This window comes from Pleurodeles waltl, chromosome 9 (assembly GCF_031143425.1).
Source record: "Pleurodeles waltl isolate 20211129_DDA chromosome 9, aPleWal1.hap1.20221129, whole genome shotgun sequence".
Classification (NCBI taxonomy): Eukaryota; Metazoa; Chordata; class Amphibia; order Caudata; family Salamandridae; genus Pleurodeles; species Pleurodeles waltl.
In genome coordinates this window covers 1,165,642,237-1,165,655,225 of record NC_090448.1, presented here as the reverse complement: position 1 = coordinate 1,165,655,225, position 12,989 = coordinate 1,165,642,237, and positions in this window count along the sequence as shown.

Here is a 12,989-nt window from a genome sequence, read left to right as displayed (position 1 = left end):
GGTACATACAACATATCCCTGTACTTTCAAGATGATGCAGTACAGCACAGCAAGCTGGCTTGCAGAACCACATTGCATCATTTCATCATACATGTGTCCCTAAGTTGTACAGTGATGTGTAGTACTTGTGTTGGGCATAGGTACTGATGCACAGTTTCCCAAGATTTACATTACAAATGGATCATCCTCACAGGTACTGTGTGCCTGCACTGAGGGGATGGGCCCTGTTCTACTGGGTAGTTTAGCTCACTTACATTCCACCATAACATCTTGGTGAGTTGTTTATCTGCAGAGTGACACATGTCATATGACTCAGGCACACGCTATTGTATGTGTACAGACCACCTTAGGTTACTCACTTTTGGGTCCTGGCACACAGATACGTGGCACACAATAATCCTACCCAAATCATACATTCATTCTCACATGCCTACAACACATCCATCATGCATGTCCATATCCAGTGGGACTACATGTTGTTTTGTTATAGACAGCTATTGTTAGCGTCTCATCCCACATTGTAGTGGTGGTGTGATTAGTGGCAAGACTCTACATCTGAATCCCACATCAGAAGGCCCACCCACTTCAGCCCGAGATCCTCCTTGGGTCCTATTATTCGTGGTGGGTAGGCGTTTCTTGGTATCCCTTATCAAATCCGTTTGTACGTGTGGCACTGTAAGGCATTGTTGCATCATATTCCTTCCTGCCATGTGCCACCTGCTCCCCCCGGTCCACATGACATTCAGGTGGTAGTCCCCCAATAGGATTTTTCTGCCCTCACTTCCCAGGTGTGCCACAAGCATTGCACAGTCAGACCCAGTGGTGCATGTGTATTTGTGTAGGTACCATGCAGTACACATGTCAATTCCCACCTCCCCAGTATGCACAGACTCCCCGTTTAAACCAAATATAATTTTGCCATTTAGAGTCAGCACCTACCATGAAGAGCAGTAGCAGTGTCCCACTATGCCCATTAGTTTGTACACATATGGTCCAGTCTTGTGCATTTTTTACATCATCCACCGTCCAATTGATTATTTGGGATGAGTTCCTGTGGTCCCTTCCATGGCAGCTGACACCTGTGTGTACTCCCTTGCCCGCCATGTCAGCTTGGGGCAATATATGTAGGGTACAATAGACATGTCTTTTGCCGTGTCCCCAGGTGTGTATGCCTCCCACCACCCACACCTGGCCCCCCTTTCAGATGAGTTGTTTGTCCTGTGACACAGCCATTCCATTCTGAGGATTTACACCCTAGATTAGTGTGCACAGGCCTAAGTGAGACCAAATAGCTACATGTTGCAAGGATGCCTGCATTGGAGCTAGGCAGCAGTTTGTTCACCATCGATGATGAAAGTACAGGGATGCATTGATTTTCAGCGAATAAAATGCATTCCTGCACTTTCTAAATGACACTGCATAGCACAGCAAGCTGGCTGGCTGTCGTGCACTGCGTAATTACCTCATACATTAGGCACAAAGTGAGGTGAATGTGGAAAGATGCTGCACGTCACCCAAATAAAGTGAGGTGATGGTTTTGGACTAGGATATGCTAATTGTGAGAGATCAGTGAGCATTACGTATATTTGCTGTTTGCTGTTTAACCATAAATGTACTAGTATACTGCCCTTCAGCATTCAGACAGTGCGGTCTCCCCCTTTTGACATTGTATAGTTACCACATTGCCACCCACTGTGACTAACCCTGTGGTTGTTGTAGTTTGTCATATGCCGCACTGTTGTGTCCTGGGATTCCTGTCACCAGCTCCTCAGGTATGACAGCTGCCACCATATTGTTCAACTCATCAAGCTCCTCCCGCGGTGCTGGACTTCCACCTTCGGTCTGGAATGCTACCTTGCAGTTGCTGGCCAGTGTCTCCTTTGTTCTGTGCTTGCAATTATGACAGCACTTCCTACAGTCAATGACTGTCCTCTTCACCTCTGCCACACTGTTGACTTTGTCCACTATGGACTGCCATATTGCTTCTTTCTTTCCTAACATCAATTAGGAGGTGACGAAGAGCTGGTGTTGATGCTCTGTCACCTCACTGATCAAAATGTAGTTCTCTTTCTCACTAAACCTGCACTTCCTCTTTCTCTTTCCCTTCTCCTGGGAGTCTGTCTGGACATCCTGGCTGGTACTGGGGTTGTTGGGGTTGACGTGAGGTCTCTGGTCTCCAGGGGACTCCGTAGCTGCTTCTGCAGTGTCTCCTGTTATTTTATTTTTTAGATGTGGAGTTTTTTGACAGTTTTTTGATGCATTTAGGTGCAAAGTGACACTAGGACTGGTTGCATCAGATTACATGCCACAAATCAGGCTAGAGTCACTTTTGCAGCAGCTGCGTCATTTTTTAGCGATGCGGCACAGAGGCTAGTGTAATTTTTTTACGTAGCCCAGAACCTAACGTCATGGTGCTCCGTTTTGTAAATTCAACACAAGCATGGCGTTAGGAGCTTGATGCGTTGAGGCAGTGATGGACATTTCTTGTAAATGAGGCCCTTAGTCCCTTGACATTCAGTAGGAGATCAGTAGGCTATTGCTTGGCTACAATCCTGAAAGGCAGTCATAGGCTTGAAGAGTATAAACTAAACCACTGGTGGAAAATGACTATACATTTACTCCAAAATCCCCATGCCAGCAACTCTAAATGAACTGCTCCTCCAACCTCCCCAGGAAGTCTCCATGCAACCAAAAAAATTTGAAACACATTCTTAATGGCTAATAAAGGCTTCCAAAGTTAAATCTCTTTACAAGCCTCCAATTCTCTTAAAATGCAGCTATTGCATCCCCGTTAATGACAAAGAGAATCTGTTACCTCCATTCAACACTGCAAGCATCCATGCTGATTAAGTGGAGATGTGAAGACTAGCTTTGACCCTGACCATAAACATAAAAAGCAAAAGCATCACCCAATGTTTACAGTTAACAATTCTAATACTAGGCAGTCATTCACTCTTCTTTCAGGAACTTTGATGAGTCTTTGGTGGCAGGACATGGCCTTTGGTATTTCACTATACCCAGTCTTCGGGTAAGGTTTTAATATATTATCTATAGGAAATTTATATTTTTCTCCTTCTGGACATTGACACACCACTCCTGACAGATGGGATTTTCCCACTCTGTTGTCCCATGGCTTTTGGAATCTTTTCGGTGAATGATTAAAGACTTTGCAGTATTTCTGGAGCATCATAAAACATTACAAAATGGCGGGTGAAGTAAAATATTGTGCTCCAAACAGCCAATCAGATTCCAAGTCCATACTTTTTCATAAAATTGTGAAGTCGGTAGACTTTGGGTTACTTTGTTTTGTAAACATCACCACAAACCTGTTTATTATGGGTAAACGTTAAGTGGGGCATGGGAGTGGAGAATGTGTTTTTCCATCTTAACTCTCAAAGGCACCAATTATGCCCCCAATAATTATTTTTAAAAAGGCAATTTTGTTGTGGGGTTCAATAAGCTGGGACTGGGATTGTGAGCATTACAACTCGCATGGGTGCTGGAGTGCTAGGATATTGGTCTTGGTTCCCTTAAAGGAGCCAAGGCCAATATCCTAGCACTGCTCCCACCGGGCAACCCGGCGTGAACACGTATTGCATGTTCCCTCTGGGCAGCCCAGCAGGAACATTGTAATATGCTCGGGGAGGACGTCATCACCATGGTGTCCTCCCCGCTGCTTTGGCGGTCCTGTGGTGGGACCGTTAAAGTCATAATGAGGCCCTAAGTTTCTACATGAGAGCAAATTGCAGTAGTAGCATTAATCCACCCATCTAGCCCAGGAAGAAAGCCCTATCCCCATACCTGTGTTCAGAGGTAAAGAAGAGTTCTGTTAGTCTGCTGAGAGTCCTCCAATGTAGACAAAAGGGAAGTGTGGAGTTTCAGCAGAAACTGCGACGACATGCAGCATGAGATGGCAGGCTGACTGGAATGTCCCCTCTAACGTGGTGGGGGCAGCATGCTGCTTTATAATCAAGTATCTTGTTCAGAGAACTGCCCTGACATTGCAACATGTATTTTTCTTTGTAGGGTAGACATTGTACTCTCTGGACCAGCAATACCGGTAAATTATTGTGTGTAGCCTTGGAGTGAGCACAGGACGAAAATGCTGTGCAAAAAAATGAATAACAAATTCGCCATGGAAGGGCAACTGATAAAAATAATAAACCCTCAACACTAAAATGAAGCCTTGCTAAAATAATTAGGGGTGGGCGATGAATTCCGCTCTGCACACAGAGATTTCCTCTCGCTCGTGCTTGCCAACCGTAGGTTGTGAGCTCAAGTGAGAAAAATCAAATAATAAATCATCCCCCATGAGATTTTGCAACGAGAGCAGTCGCAGCAGGTCACTACTGCTCATGTTGAGAAACCTGCTGCTCACATTGAGGAAGCTGCCATTCGAGTAGAACATCTACGTTCATTGTGCTGCTTATGCTGATTTCACAGTGCGGGACAAACTCCCGGCGTTACAAATCAGAGCGAGCAACGCAACTTACCATACTCTACCGGTCTTGGAACTCTGCATAGCTCGGCGGATTTTTTTCTGCACTTCGCAGAGATCTGCAAAGTAGAACTCCATGAACTCCGCCCAGGCCTAAAAATAATGAGGAATAAAATGACAAGTGAGTATGTGAGAGGGCTTTGGCCTCAGACCCAAGCTAAAGTAAATGTGCCTACATAAATGCTAAAATAACCTCACAACAAAGGCTAACCCAAAAAATGTAATGATAATAATAATGAAACAATACAAAGGACCAGGCCCTGTGGTCAATCCTGCTGGCCACAGCCTTTGCATAAGCACAGGGGAAATTGTTTTCTTGCATTTTAAGATAATTCAATGTGTTTAAGACACCTGTAGCAGAGATCTATGTTTATTCAGCATGGTAGTTGAGATGATACATTAAAAATTACAAATAAATACAAAACTACAAATAACTAGCTAAATGCATTTGCTGCAATGTGCAATTTGTAGCTTAAAATGTTAATAAACCTGCTTCAAAGGTGGGGTAAATGAATATTGACGCCAAAATATTGTTTGATCATATTATCATGGTCAAGATATTGTGACTGCCAACATATGGAGGGACATAATATCAAAGGTAAGTTTGCCCTTTTGCCTTTTTGTAATATCAATGTAAATGTATTAAAACATTGTGGGATCCAATATAGTTTTCATATTATATCATTTTATGTATGCTTGTTTTTGAAATTATAGGTATACAAACATTTTTCTTTAATGTTTAAAATTAATTTCGTTTTTGCATTGATTTTATTTTTGGGGGTTGAGGGCTGTGTGGGGGTTTGGGTAAATAGTGTTTTAGTTAAGATTTGTAATTAAAATGGATAACTGCCTTTTAATTTTACATGTTTAATTAAAGAAGTGTTAATTAATACACATCTTTATAAATAATAATTTTAGAAATGTTGCTTATTTTTTATTTGAGCATCTACTTTTATTTAAGTTAGGGTTATTTGGACATTGACTGGATAGTGTTTTATTTTAAAGTTAATTTAATTAATGGTACATAACTATTTATTAAATACTGTTTATTTTCAATTGATCTTTTGAATTGACATTATTATATGAGATTTTTGTAAACAATGTAATGTTTTGTTTCAAAATGGGTTTTGGGTTGCAGTGGGGTTTTGAGAAGGTAGTGGTTTATAAATGGGATGATTCATTTCAATAAATATTAGTGCATTGAGGCATTGTTATTATTATTATTATTATTATTATTATTATTATTATTATTATTATAATTATTATTGTTGTTATGTTTACCCAAAGAATTCAAAATGTGAAAAAACAATAAAAATGGTTTCAATATTTAGGTAAAACATAATTTTGATATAGTATTGCATTTAAAATAAATACACATACTTGTTGTGGCACACATATTTACATACTGTTTTCAATCTACTATTACTAGTGATTCTCAATATAACATAAGCATTACTGTTTTTTTCACAAAATGTATTATAAAAAACTTACATAAATGTGTACTTTATTTTGTTATTTGTTTTAAACTCTATATTAATAACAGTTTTTATTTGATTATTGTGTCTTACAGCTACAGTACTGAATGTGTTCCGTATGGTATGCCATTTACCAAATGTTTGTAGGGTTGAAGTTAGAATCATAAGCGCAACCTTCCCAAATAAATGCACTCTCCCCAACCTTTTGATATTTTTGGTTTAAAGGTATATCTATCCCCATCCAAAAAAATACCACTTTCCCCTTTTTTTTAACTGGAGTTAGAATATTCTGCTTTACTTCCTCAATATAAACAATCTATCCAATGTTTATGGGATTGCAGTTAGAATAGAAAATTTGATCCCCAGTCCCAATATGTGCACTTTCCCCAATATGTGTGGATTTGGATTTAGAATAGTAAGTATGAACCCTCTCAAATATTTTCTTTTCCCACTATGTTTGTGGATTTTCAAATTAAAAAAGTTAATTTGACCCTATAAATAGGTGCACTTTAAACCAACGATTGTGTGATTCGAGTTAGTATAGTAATGATGACCTCCCCATAAAATATGCACTCACCCCAATGCTTATACATTTGGAGTTAGAATAATACACTTACCACATACGTGTACTTACCTCAGTATTTATGGATGTAAATTCAATCCATTAAAGAGCAGATTTACTTATATTTCACGCAATGCAGGACCGCAAGCTATGATGCTGCTCTTTGTTGTAAGCACGGTGGACAGCAGAAATAGCCATTTCCACTAAAATGTGATGCATTTCTACTATCTTGTACCATTGATGCACTGTGTGCTGCCTAGCAGCACAGCAGGCATTGTTGCACCATTGTGCAAGGGTGCTTACACTACGGGCAGGATTGTTTTTGTGCAGGAAGACATACCTTCCTGCACAAAAACAATCCTTAAAGGCATTTTCCTCTTTCTGTGTGTGCTGCAGAATACAACATGCATGAAAAGAAGAAGTAACTATGGGAGTAAAGATATTTTTTCTTGTTATGCCTGCTTCAGGGAGGCATACCTTATTGATGCATTCCCAGGTTTAATAGCTTTAGCACATCCGGGAATGCTCCAAAATCCATGGGTGGATGCAAGGGAGCTCCCATGCTCCACCCATAGAACGCCTCCTTAACACAAGGTAACACAAGTTCAATTTTTGGGGACAAATCCCACACAAAGCCACACAAGTCTGATTTGCATGGCTTTGTAAATCACAAATACAATTTTTTCATCATGGATCCACCAAAAAAGTGGAGCATCAATGCCACAAAATATTAAATCTGTGCCAAAGTGTTTTAGTACATGCACACGCATTTACACACATTTATCTTTGGTTTTTCTCAGTTAACAACTTGACTGCAGGAGCTTGCCCTCTGCCCCTTCAGAGATAAATGTTTGGGGTAGCTCATACTTAAAGCTTCATAACTTATTTCCACAAAAAGTATCCATGCCAAGTTTGTGTCCGTTTTTTCCAACATCCTGGGATTTTAAAGGTATCAAGGGTTTGTTGATTCCTTGGAGGGAACTGATAAAATAGCCAAAATATATATGTTTTCAGGGGGAAATAAAAAAAGTTCCCTACAAGAATGCATATGTTTTTTTCTTAAAATAGCATCAACAGAAGGTTACTATGCTAGGATCACCATCTTTCTGGCTTTCTGGAACAAGCTGCGTTGTATCAAAAAATATTTTACTACAGTTTTTGCATTTTTCCAAGAAGTAGTCAATTTTTCCTAGTTTGTGTGTTTTCAGCCTACTTGAAGATTGCGGTACAAATAGCTGTGAACCTCAGGGGGGATCTCAGAAACCTATACCTTTCTGAAAAGTAGACAACATTCTAAATTCAGAAAAGTAGCTAAATCCATAATTTCTCTTCTTACATAAGTCCACATAATCGTGCAGAATGTTTAGGTAATTTTGAGTGATAACACTACATGGAATTACTCAAGTTATGCCCACCCTTACTTTAAGCCCCAAACTTGGTTTTCCTCACAGTTCTGTTAGAAACAGTCCAACAGCTGTAGGAATCTGCAACTTTCATACCACCCAGCATTCCCACACTTGTCCCAGTAAAGGCAGTACCCTCTTTGTGCTTCTGAGCCCAGCGCCTATGACAGGTAAGGTCTCAAATTGCACCATAATCAGGTCAATTTTTTCCCAGGAAAACTGCCCCTTTTTGCAATATGGGTTGCTATGGATTAATTTGGTCCTGGGCTCAGCTACAACCACGGGAAACTTACAAATCCAGACATTTCTGTAAAGCAGACACCAAGGAGAGTCCAGAGTGGCCTGGCCTGTGTGGATCCCACTACCTTTCCTTACCCATAATGCCATTCAAACCTCAAACTTTAGAAAAAAACATGCATGTTCCTCTCATTTCCTTGAGAGTTTACACAATTTGTAGGAGTCAGACAAATTTCCTGGGACCCAGCGTGCAACATTCCCACACTTGTTGCAATAAATGTGGTGCCTCACCTGCATGGGTGGGCCTAGCACCTCTTAAAGGAAAGGCTGCATAACACGAAATGGACAGATGAAAGTTTTGCACTCAAAACAGGCCCTTATTTTCAAAATTCTGAAAGCTGGGGGGATCCACAAAATTCTTACCACCTAGCATTCCAAAGCAAGTGAGTCTTAACTTCAGTTCATATGTTGTGTGTTCCTCTGCCAAGTAATCTATGAATGATGACGCATCAATGATTGCTTCATCTTACTACCACCCTTGTTCCATCATCACCTTCACATATCAAACTACAGAAATAAGGGAAATACAGGGGCGTGCCAGCTTGCGTTAAGATTGTCCATGCAATCCAATGGGGCATGTGCAACCCTTGTAGCTCAAGAACGCCATTTCTCTATTTCCTTTATTTCGTCTGCCTCTGTCATCTTCCCTGTCTTTAATGACTGTGCCCCTTACTCCTATCTAGGTAATAGCTCCACACTTTCTCATAACCACTAAGAGCTAAAAGAGAAAAGGCTGATCTTAAATGACCTCTTCTGTGTAAGTTACTATCCTCAGGGTCCGCTTCCTCCACGAGTGCCTGCATTGGGTCCACTGCATTGGCTAACACTATTTCAACGAGGCAAGTATATAATATCATTTCCCCGACCTTGACCTTACTATAGCTACCCTACAATTACAGCAACCCCTAACAATGACTGTTATACCAAATTATATTAAATGCATTAAAATAAATAAGTAGGGGCAGATTTACAAACATTTTTATGTTGGATTGCATCACTAAAATGATGCAAACTTGCACAAAATGGTTTTCTTTCCAGCGCAAAACTTGTTTTGCACTGGAAAGTTGCCTGAAAGCAAAGAAGTGCAAATGCTGCTTTGCTTTACCGTCAAGGGGACATTCCATGGTTTGTGTATGGATATTCCCATGAAGCCCCCAGCCATGGTTTTTGATGCAAAATTCTTTCTACTCACAATAGCATACAGGGTTTTGTAAAAGCAGGCAGAAAAAAGGAGAAATGCATTCATTTCTCCTGACTTTTCGCACTTTGCAAATGTGCTGCAATGTACAGCACACACCCGAAGTGGAAAAAGTTTTAAAGTTTGTTTAAGCATAGTATTTTGTAGTGGAAGGCGACCCTTCCTGTACAAATCCTATGCTACACTCATGCAGACAAGTTTGCACTATATCGTAAAGGAGTGTGTGTGGCGTTACACAGCCTATTTGTGTCCTGCGCTAGGGAGAGCGCAAGATAGCTCCATATATTAGTAGATATAGTGCTTTCCTGCTCTCTTCCTCTCACGCAATGCTGTGTATCAACTTTAGGTGACGTGCTGCGTTGTGTGGCAGTTCTGAAAATCTAGGTCATAGTCTTACCCAAACCATTGTGATAACCTCAACCCTATTATAAATTAAGTTAAGCTAAATTATACTGACTTCTATTACATTAAATTATAGTAAATATAAGTAGACAATTACATTAAATAAGTAATCTGCCTAGCCCTAATGTGACTCCCTAAAGCAAACTCTTCATTTAAATGAAATTACGTTAAAATACGTTAAATTAAATAAATTACACTAACTTCACTTAAAAATAACTTCAATTTGTGATCTTTGGCTATCACTAAAGATACCCAAACCAAACATAATTGAATAAAATTAATTAAATGGAATATATTAAAATGATATCACATTAAATAAGTAATCTAATCTATGCTACATTCAACATTAAATAAAATATAATCAAGTTGAATGTAATGCCAAATGAATAGATTATTATGGAACTGCCCTAAAGTATATGTACGTAGCACCACATTACCATTACACAGGAGGATTTTGCAACCCCTAAAGGCCATAAAGAATGTGAACATTAACTATCCTATACCAAGACATTTCAGACAATTCCATAATGGTGGCAAATCAAAATGGAGACACAGTGGCATTGCACAGATACCTGTGGATTTGAGGGGCAGTGATAATGAATCTGAGCTTAGAAGATTAGAGGCAAGGTTCATTTTAGATATGGACAGTATGGAGCCCTGCAGCCCTAATATTGATGAGGAGTTACACACCTATTTGTAAATACCCAAGATGTTGGTTCATCAGCTAGACAGGAGTTACCATTGAGCCATTTTGTATAGTTTGATTTGTAAATAGCAAACAATTGTAAATGCAAACCATGTCAACTAAACATAATTTGTTTTGCTTTGTTCACCCATTTGTTTTCGGATAGCACATTGGAGAAGAGTGTTATGCGTACAATCTGGTTACTATGACTACTGAGGATTTATACAAGAGACGATTACAAGTCACACATACAAACACAAGGAGAAGGCAATTATGATTAAGAAATCATTTATTATTTGAGTTAATTCACATTGTTGACAGGAGACCCTGCGTACAATCACTTCTGAAAAAGTTAAAATTGTGATCAGTAGTGATGTGCTCAATAAGAATGTATTGCCATTCTTGAAGATATGGCATTTGCATTATAATTTTGCCAAATAATCAATTGTAGCATTCAATAAATTAGTTGCAACTTAATTTAAGTGAATGATGTATGAGGGATTTGCGCAATGTGTATTTCTAAACAACAGATGTACAATGAACACGGGGTTGATGGATTTTGTACATTATAAGATGACAACAGTTTTGTACCTATCTTTGATTGTCCTACCTATATGGTTTTAGATCAGTTTGAGGGAAGACCATGTATATTTCCACAGAGTAGTATGGTGTCTAACATAGTGATTGTTGGACTTTTTTTGCTTATGCAGGGTCATCCCCAATCTTTTTGCCTCCTGCCTCCTATTTTTTCTGACCTGTTGCTGTTGGCTTTTGAACTCTGAGCACTTTACCACTGCTAACCAGTGCTAAAGTGCATATGCTCTCTGTGTAAATGTGTTTGTAATTGAGTTATCCATGATTGGCATATTTGGTTTACTAGTAAGTCCCTAGTAAAGTGCACTAGAGGTGCCAGGGCTTGTAAATCAAATGCTACTAGTGGGCCTGCAGCACTGGTTGTGCCACCCACATAAGTAGCTCTGTAATCATGTCTCAGACCTGCCACTGCAGTGTCTGTGTGTGCAGTTTTAACGGTAAATTCGACTTGGCAAGTGTGCCCACTTGCCAGGCCTAAAACTTCCCTTTTCTTACATGTCAGACACCCCTAAGGTAGGCCCTAGGTAGCCCCAAGGGCAGGGTGCAATGTATGGTTAAGGTAGGACATATAGGCCCTCATTCCGACCCTGGCGGTTTCAACCCGCCAGGGTGGAGGGCAGAGGAAGCACCGCCAACAGGCTGGCGGTGCTTCCCGGGCCATTCTGACCGCGGCGGTAAAGTCGCGGTCAGAAAAGGGGAACCGGCGGTTTCCCGCCGGTTTTCCCCTGGCCCAGGGAATCCTCCATGGTGGCGCTGCTTGCAGCGCCGCCATGGGGATTCCGACCCCCTTCCCGCCAGCCTGTTCCTGGCGGTTTACACCGCCAGGAAGAGGCTGGTGGGAACGGGTGTCGTGGGGCCCCTGGGGGCCCCTGCACTGCCCATGCCACTGGCATGGGCAGTGCAGGGGCCCCCTAACAGGGCCCCACAAAGATTTTCAGTGTCTGCTTTGCAGACACTGAAAATCGCGACGGGTGCCACTGCACCCGTCGCACCCCTGCAAATCCGCCGGCTCCATTCGGAGCCAGCTTCCTCTTTGCAGGGGCTTTCCCGCTGGGCCGGCGGGCGATCTTTTGGAGATCGCCCTCCGGCCCAGCGGGAAAGTTGTAATGACCCCCGTGGTCATTTGACCGCGGTGCGGTCTTTTGGAGGTTTCTGCCCGGCGGGCGGCGCCCGCCGCCCGCCGGGGTCGGAATGACCCCCATAGTAATGTGTTTTATATGTCCTGACAGTGAAATATTGCTAAGTTCGTTTTTCACTGTTGCAAGGCCTGTCCCTCTCATAGGTTAACATGGGGGCTACCTTTAAATCTGATTAAAGTGTAGATTCCCTTTGGGAGCGGATGGACATGCGGAGTGTGGGGTCTCTGAGCTCACAATTTAAAAATACATATTTTATTAAAGTTGATTTTAAGATTGTGTGTTTGAAAATGCCACTTTTAGAAAGTGAGCATTTTCTTGCTTATATAATTTCTGTGACTCTGCCTGTTTGTGGATTCCCTGTCTGGGTCAGTTTGACAGTTGCGCTGGTTGCACCTCACACTAGACAGTGACACAAAAGGGAGCTGGGGTGTAGCCTGCAATATCCTGATGAGACATCTGTGCTAGGAGGGAGGGGAAGAGTGGTCACTCACACCTGAAAGGGCTGTGCCTGCACTCACACAATGCAGTCTCCAACCCCCTGGTGAGTGTCTGGGGCCTGGCCTGGGCAAGGCAGGATTTCACATTCACAAGAGACTTTACTTTGAAGTAGGCCTACTTCAAATGAGAAATTGGGTATAAGAAGGGCACCCAAACCACAGACTTAAGAGCACTTCTGCACATCAAGAGGAACCTCTGCCTGGAGAAGAGCTGACAAGCTGAGGAGAAGTGCTGCCCT